The sequence below is a fragment of the Carcharodon carcharias genome, chromosome 24 (genome assembly GCF_017639515.1).
Source record: "Carcharodon carcharias isolate sCarCar2 chromosome 24, sCarCar2.pri, whole genome shotgun sequence".
Lineage (NCBI taxonomy): Eukaryota > Metazoa > Chordata > Chondrichthyes > Lamniformes > Lamnidae > Carcharodon > Carcharodon carcharias.
The window spans coordinates 15,744,765-15,752,162 of NC_054490.1; positions in this window are offsets into that span (position 1 = coordinate 15,744,765).

The following is a 7,398-nucleotide window of genomic DNA, read 5'->3' on the forward strand; positions in this document are numbered from 1 at the left end:
GAGAGAGAGAGAGGCAGGGCTGGGGAAGGAGAGAGAGAGAGAGAGAGAGAGAGGCAGGGCTGGGGAAGGAGAGAGAGAGAGAGAGAGAGGCAGGGCTGGGGAAGGAGAGAGAGAGAGAGAGAGAGAGAGGCAGGGCTGGGGAAGGAGAGAGAGAGAGAGAGAGAGAGGCAGGGCTGGGGAAGGAGAGAGAGAGAGAGAGGCAGGGCTGGGGAAGGAGAGAGAGAGAGAGAGAGAGAGAGAGGCAGGGCTGGGGAAGGAGAGAGAGAGAGAGAGAGAGGCAGGGCTGGGAAGGAGAGAGAGAGAGAGAGAGAGAGAGAGGCAGGGCTGGGGAAGGAGAGAGAGAGAGAGAGAGAGAGAGGCAGGACTGGGGAAGGAGAGAGAGAGAGAGAGAGAGGCAGGACTGGGGAAGGAGAGAGAGAGAGAGAGAGAGAGGCAGGACTGGGGAAGGAGAGAGAGAGAGAGAGAGAGGCAGGACTGGGGAAGGAGAGAGAGAGAGAGAGAGAGAGAGAGGCAGGACTGGGGAAGGAGAGAGAGAGAGAGAGAGGCAGGACTGGGGAAGGAGAGAGAGAGAGAGAGAGAGAGAGAGGCAGGACTGGGGAAGGAGAGAGAGAGAGAGAGGCAGGACTGGGGAAGGAGAGAGAGAGAGAGAGAGAGGCAGGACTGGGGAAGGAGAGAGAGAGAGAGAGGCAGGGCTGGGGAAGGAGAGAGAGAGAGAGAGAGAGAGAGAGAGGCAGGACTGGGGAGGAGAGAGAGAGAGAGAGAGAGAGAGAGAGGCAGGGACTGGGGAAGGAGAGAGAGAGAGAGAGAGAGAGAGGCAGGACTGGGGAAGGACAGAGAGAGAGAGAGAGAGAGGCAGGACTGGGGAAGGAGAGAGAGAGAGAGAGAGAGAGAGAGAGCAGGACTGGGGAAGGAGAGAGAGAGAGAGAGAGAGAGGCAGGACTGGGGAAGGAGAGAGAGAGAGAGAGAGAGGCAGGGCTGGGGAAGGAGAGAGAGAGAGAGAGAGAGAGAGGCAGGGCTGGGGAAGGAGAGAGAGAGAGAGAGAGAGAGGCAGGGCTGGGGAAGGAGAGAGAGAGAGAGAGAGAGAGAGGCAGGACTGGGGAAGGAGAGAGAGAGAGAGAGAGAGAGAGAGGCAGGACTGGGGAAGGAGAGAGAGAGAGAGAGAGAGAGGCAGGGCTGGGGAAGGAGAGAGAGAGAGAGAGAGAGAGAGGCAGGGCTGGGGAAAGAGAGAGAGAGAGAGAGAGAGGCAGGGCTGGGGAAGAGAGAGAGAGAGAGAGAGAGAGGCAGGGCTGGGGAAGAGAGAGAGAGAGAGAGAGAGAGGCAGGACTGGGGAAGGAGAGAGAGAGAGAGAGAGAGAGGCAGGACTGGGGAGGAGAGAGAGAGAGAGAGAGAGAGAGAGGCAGGGCTGGGGAAGGAGAGAGAGAGAGAGAGAGAGAGAGAGGCAGGGCTGGGGAAGGAGAGAGAGAGAGAGAGAGAGGCAGGGCTGGGGAAGGAGAGAGAGAGAGAGAGAGAGGCAGGGCTGGGGAAGGAGTGAGAGAGAGAGAGAGAGAGAGGCAGGGCTGGGGAAAGAGAGAGGGAGAGAGAGAGAGAGGCAGGGCTGGGGAAGGAGAGAGAGAGAGAGAGAGAGGCAGGGCTGGGGAAGGAGAGAGAGAGAGAGAGAGAGGCAGGGCTGGGGAAGGAGAGAGAGAGAGAGAGAGAGGCAGGGCTGGGGAAGGAGAGAGAGAGAGAGAGAGAGAGGCAGGGCTGGGGAAGGAGAGAGAGAGAGAGAGAGGCAGGGCTGGGGAAGGAGAGAGAGAGAGAGAGAGAGAGAGGCAGGACTGGGGAAGGAGAGAGAGAGAGAGAGAGAGAGGCAGGGCTGGGGAAGGAGAGAGAGAGAGAGAGAGAGGCAGGGCTGGGGAAGTAGAGAGAGAGAGAGAGGCAGGGCTGGGGAAGGAGAGAGAGAGAGAGAGAGAGAGAGAGGCAGGGCTGGGGAAGGAGAGAGAGAGAGGCAGGACTGGGGAAGGAGAGAGAGAGAGAGAGAGAGAGAGAGAGGCAGGGCTGGGGAAGGAGAGAGAGAGAGAGAGAGAGAGAGGCAGGACTGGGGAAGGAGAGAGAGAGAGAGAGAGAGAGGCAGGGCTGGGGAAGGAGAGAGAGAGAGAGAGAGAGAGGCAGGGCTGGGGAAGGAGAGAGAGAGAGAGAGAGAGAGAGAGGCAGGACTGGGGAAGAGAGAGAGAGAGAGAGAGAGAGGCAGGACTGGGGAAGGAGAGAGAGAGAGAGAGAGAGAGGCAGGACTGGGGAAGGAGAGAGAGAGAGAGAGAGAGGCAGGACTGGGGAAGGAGAGAGAGAGAGAGAGAGAGGCAGGACTGGGGAAGGAGAGAGAGAGAGAGAGAGAGGCAGGACTGGGGAAGGAGAGAGAGAGAGAGAGAGAGAGAGAGGCAGGACTGGGGAAGGAGAGAGAGAGAGAGAGAGAGAGAGGCAGGACTGGGGAAGGAGAGAGAGAGAGAGAGAGAGGCAGGACTGGGGAAGGAGAGAGAGAGAGAGAGAGGCAGGACTGGGGAAGGAGAGAGAGAGAGAGAGAGAGAGAGAGGCAGGACTGGGGAAGGAGAGAGAGAGAGAGAGAGAGAGAGAGGCAGGACTGGGGAAGGAGAGAGAGAGAGAGAGAGAGGCAGGACTGGGGAAGGAGAGAGAGAGAGAGAGAGAGAGAGGCAGGACTGGGGAAGGAGAGAGAGAGAGAGAGAGAGGCAGGACTGGGGAAGGAGAGAGAGAGAGAGAGAGAGAGAGGCAGGACTGGGGAAGGAGAGAGAGAGAGAGAGAGAGGCAGGACTGGGGAAGGAAAGAGAGAGAGAGAGAGAGAGAGGCAGGACTGGGGAAGGAGAGAGAGAGAGAGAGAGAGAGGCAGGGCTGGGGAAGGAGAGAGAGAGAGAGAGAGAGAGAGAGAGGCAGGGCTGGGAAGGAGAGAGAGAGAGAGAGAGAGGCAGGGCTGGGGAAGGAGAGAGAGAGAGAGAGAGAGAGAGGCAGGACTGGGGAAGGAGAGAGAGAGAGAGAGAGAGAGAGAGAGGCAGGACTGGGGAAGGAGAGAGAGAGAGAGAGGCAGGGCTGGGGAAGGAGAGAGAGAGAGAGAGAGAGAGAGGCAGGGCTGGGGAAGGAGAGAGAGAGAGAGAGAGAGAGGCAGGGCTGGGGAAGGAGAGAGAGAGAGAGAGAGAGGCAGGGCTGGGGAAGGAGAGAGAGAGAGAGAGAGAGAGAGGCAGGACTGGGGAAGAGAGAGAGAGAGAGAGAGAGAGGCAGGACTGGGGAAGGAGAGAGAGAGAGAGAGAGAGAGAGGCAGGGCTGGGGAAGGAGAGAGAGAGAGAGAGAGAGAGAGAGGCAGGGCTGGGGAAGGAGAGAGAGAGAGAGAGAGAGGCAGGGCTGGGAAAGAGAGAGAGAGAGAGAGAGAGAGGCAGGGCGGGGGAAGGAGAGAGAGAGAGAGAGAGAGAGGCAGGGCTGGGGAAGGAGAGAGAGAGAGAGAGAGAGGCAGGGCTGGGGAAGGAGAGAGAGAGAGAGAGAGAGAGGCAGGGCTGGGGAAGGAGAGAGAGAGAGAGAGAGAGGCAGGGCTGGGGAAGGAGAGAGAGAGAGAGAGAGAGAGGCAGGGCTGGGGAAGAGAGAGAGAGAGAGAGAGAGAGAGAGGCAGGGCTGGGGAAGAGAGAGAGAGAGAGAGAGAGGCAGGGCTGGGGAAGAGAGAGAGAGAGAGAGAGAGAGAGGCAGGACTGGGGAAGGAGAGAGAGAGAGAGAGAGAGAGAGGCAGGGCTGGGGAAGGAGAGAGAGAGAGAGAGAGAGGCAGGGCTGGGGAAGGAGAGAGAGAGAGAGAGGCAGGGCTGGGGAAGGAGAGAGAGAGAGAGAGAGGCAGGGCTGGGGAAGGAGAGAGAGAGAGAGAGAGAGAGAGGCAGGGCTGGGGAAGGAGAGAGAGAGAGGCAGGACTGGGGAAGGAGAGAGAGAGAGAGAGAGAGAGAGGCAGGGCTGGGGAAGGAGAGAGAGAGAGAGAGAGAGAGAGGCAGGACTGGGGAAGGAGAGAGAGAGAGAGAGAGAGAGAGGCAGGGCTGGGGAAGGAGAGAGAGAGAGAGAGAGAGAGGCAGGGCTGGGGAAGGAGAGAGAGAGAGAGAGAGAGAGAGAGAGGCAGGACTGGGGAAGGAGAGAGAGAGAGAGAGAGAGGCAGGACTGGGGAAGGAGAGAGAGAGAGAGAGAGAGAGGCAGGACTGGGGAAGGAGAGAGAGAGAGAGAGAGAGGCAGGACTGGGGAAGGAGAGAGAGAGAGAGAGAGAGGCAGGACTGGGGAAGGAGAGAGAGAGAGAGAGAGAGGCAGGACTGGGGAAGGAGAGAGAGAGAGAGAGAGAGAGAGAGAGGCAGGACTGGGGAAGGAGAGAGAGAGAGAGAGAGAGAGGCAGGACTGGGGAAGGAGAGAGAGAGAGAGAGAGGCAGGACTGGGGAAGGAGAGAGAGAGAGAGAGGCAGGACTGGGGAAGGAGAGAGAGAGAGAGAGAGAGAGGCAGGACTGGGGAAGGAGAGAGAGAGAGAGAGAGAGAGAGGCAGGACTGGGGAAGGAGAGAGAGAGAGAGAGAGAGGCAGGACTGGGGAAGGAGAGAGAGAGAGAGAGAGAGAGAGAGGCAGGACTGGGGAAGGAGAGAGAGAGAGAGAGAGAGGCAGGACTGGGGAAGGAGAGAGAGAGAGAGAGAGAGAGAGAGGCAGGACTGGGGAAGGAGAGAGAGAGAGAGAGAGGCAGGACTGGGGAAGGAGAGAGAGAGAGAGAGAGAGAGAGAGGCAGGACTGGGGAAGGAGAGAGAGAGAGAGAGAGAGAGGCAGGGCTGGGGAAGGAGAGAGAGAGAGAGAGAGAGGCAGGGCTGGGGAAAGAGAGAGAGAGAGAGAGAGGCAGGGCTGGGGAAGGAGAGAGAGAGAGAGAGAGAGAGAGAGAGGCAGGGCTGGGGAAGGAGAGAGAGAGAGAGAGAGAGAGGCAGGACTGGGGAAGGAGAGAGAGAGAGAGAGAGAGAGAGGCAGGGCTGGGGAAGGAGAGAGAGAGAGAGAGAGAGAGGCAGGACTGGGGAAGGAGAGAGAGAGAGAGAGAGGCAGGCTGGGGAAGGAGAGAGAGAGAGAGAGAGAGAGGGGCAGGGCTGGTGAAGGAGAGAGAGAGAGAGAGAGAGAGGCAGGACTGGGGAAGGAGAGAGAGAGAGAGAGAGAGAGAGGCAGGACTGGGGAAGGAGAGAGAGAGAGAGAGAGAGGCAGGACTGGGGAAGGAGAGAGAGAGAGAGAGAGAGAGAGGCAGGACTGGGGAAGGAGAGAGAGAGAGAGAGAGAGAGGCAGGACTGGGGAAGGAGAGAGAGAGAGAGAGAGAGAGAGGCAGGACTGGGGAAGGAGAGAGAGAGAGAGAGAGAGAGGCAGGACTGGGGAAGGAGAGAGAGAGAGAGAGAGAGAGAGAGAGGCAGGACTGGGGAAGGAGAGAGAGAGAGAGAGGCAGGACTGGGGAAGGAGAGAGAGAGAGAGAGAGAGAGGCAGGACTGGGGAAGAGAGAGAGAGAGAGAGAGGCAGGACTGGGGAAGGAGAGAGAGAGAGAGAGAGAGAGAGAGGCAGGACTGGGGAAGGAGAGAGAGAGAGAGAGAGAGAGAGAGAGAGGCAGGACTGGGGAAGGAGAGAGAGAGAGAGAGAGGCAGGACTGGGGAAGGAGAGAGAGAGAGAGAGAGAGAGAGAGGGACTGGGGAAGGAGAGAGAGAGAGAGAGAGAGAGGCAGGACTGGGGAAGAGAGAGAGAGAGAGAGAGAGAGAGGCAGGACTGGGGAAGGAGAGAGAGAGAGAGAGGCAGGACTGGGGAAGGAGAGAGAGAGAGAGAGAGAGAGAGAGGCAGGACTGGGGAAGGAGAGAGAGAGAGAGAGAGAGAGAGGCAGGGCTGGGGAAGGAGAGAGAGAGAGAGAGGCAGGGCTGGGGAAGGAGAGAGAGAGAGAGAGAGAGAGAGAGAGGCAGGGCTGGGGAAGGAGAGAGAGAGAGAGAGAGAGAGAGGCAGGGCTGGGGAAGGAGAGAGAGAGAGAGAGAGAGAGGCAGGACTGGGGAAGGAGAGAGAGAGAGAGAGAGAGAGGCAGGACTGGGGAAGGAGAGAGAGAGAGAGAGAGAGAGGCAGGACTGGGGAAGGAGAGAGAGAGAGAGAGAGAGAGAGGCAGGACTGGGGAAGGAGAGAGAGAGAGAGAGAGAGAGAGGCAGGACTGGGGAAGGAGAGAGAGAGAGAGAGAGAGGCAGGACTGGGGAAGGAGAGAGAGAGAGAGAGAGAGGCAGGACTGGGGAAGGAGAGAGAGAGAGAGAGAGAGAGAGGCAGGACTGGGGAAGGAGAGAGAGAGAGAGAGAGAGAGGCAGGCCTGGGGAAGGAGAGAAGAGAGAGGGAGGCAGGACTGGGGAAGGGAGAGAGAGAGAGAGAGAGAGAGGCAGGACTGGGGAAGGAGAGAGAGAGAGAGAGAGAGAGGCAGGACTGGGGAAGGAGAGAGAGAGAGAGAGAGAGAGGCAGGACTGAGGAAGGAGAGAGAGAGAGAGAGAGAGAGGCAGGACTGGGGAAGGAGAGAGAGAGAGAGAGAGAGGCAGGACTGGGGAAGGAGAGAGAGAGAGAGAGAGAGAGAGAGGCAGGACTGGGGAAGGAGAGAGAGAGAGAGAGAGAGGCAGGACTGGGGAAGGAGAGAGAGAGAGAGAGAGGCAGGGCTGGGGAAGGAGAGAGAGAGAGAGAGAGAGAGAGAGGCAGGACTGGGGAAGGAGAGAGAGAGAGAGAGAGAGAGGCAGGGCTGGGGAAGGAGAGAGAGAGAGAGAGAGAGGCAGGACTGGGGAAGGAGAGAGAGAGAGAGAGAGGCAGGGCTGGGGAAGGAGAGAGAGAGAGAGAGAGAGAGAGGCAGGACTGGGGAAGGAGAGAGAGAGAGAGAGAGAGAGAGGCAGGACTGGGGAAGGAGAGAGAGAGAGAGAGAGAGAGGCAGGACTGGGGAAGGAGAGAGAGAGAGAGAGAGAGGCAGGGCTGGGGAAGGAGAGAGAGAGAGAGAGAGAGAGGCAGGGCTGGGGAAGGAGAGAGAGAGAGAGAGAGAGAGGCAGGACTGGGGAAGGAGAGAGAGAGAGAGAGAGAGAGGCAGGGCTGGGGAAGGAGAGAGAGAGAGAGAGAGGCAGGGCTGGGGAAGAGAGAGAGAGAGAGAGAGAGAGAGGCAGGGCTGGGGAAGGAGAGAGAGAGAGAGAGAGAGAGAGGCAGGGCTGGGGAAGGAGAGAGAGAGAGAGAGAGAGAGGCAGGACTGGGGAAGGAGAGAGAGAGAGAGAGAGAGGCAGGACTGGGGAAGGAGAGAGAGAGAGAGAGAGAGAGGCAGGGCTGGGGAAGGAGAGAGAGAGAGAGAGGCAGGGCTGGGGAGGGAAGGAGAGAGAGAGAGAGAGAGAGAGAGAGGCAGGGCT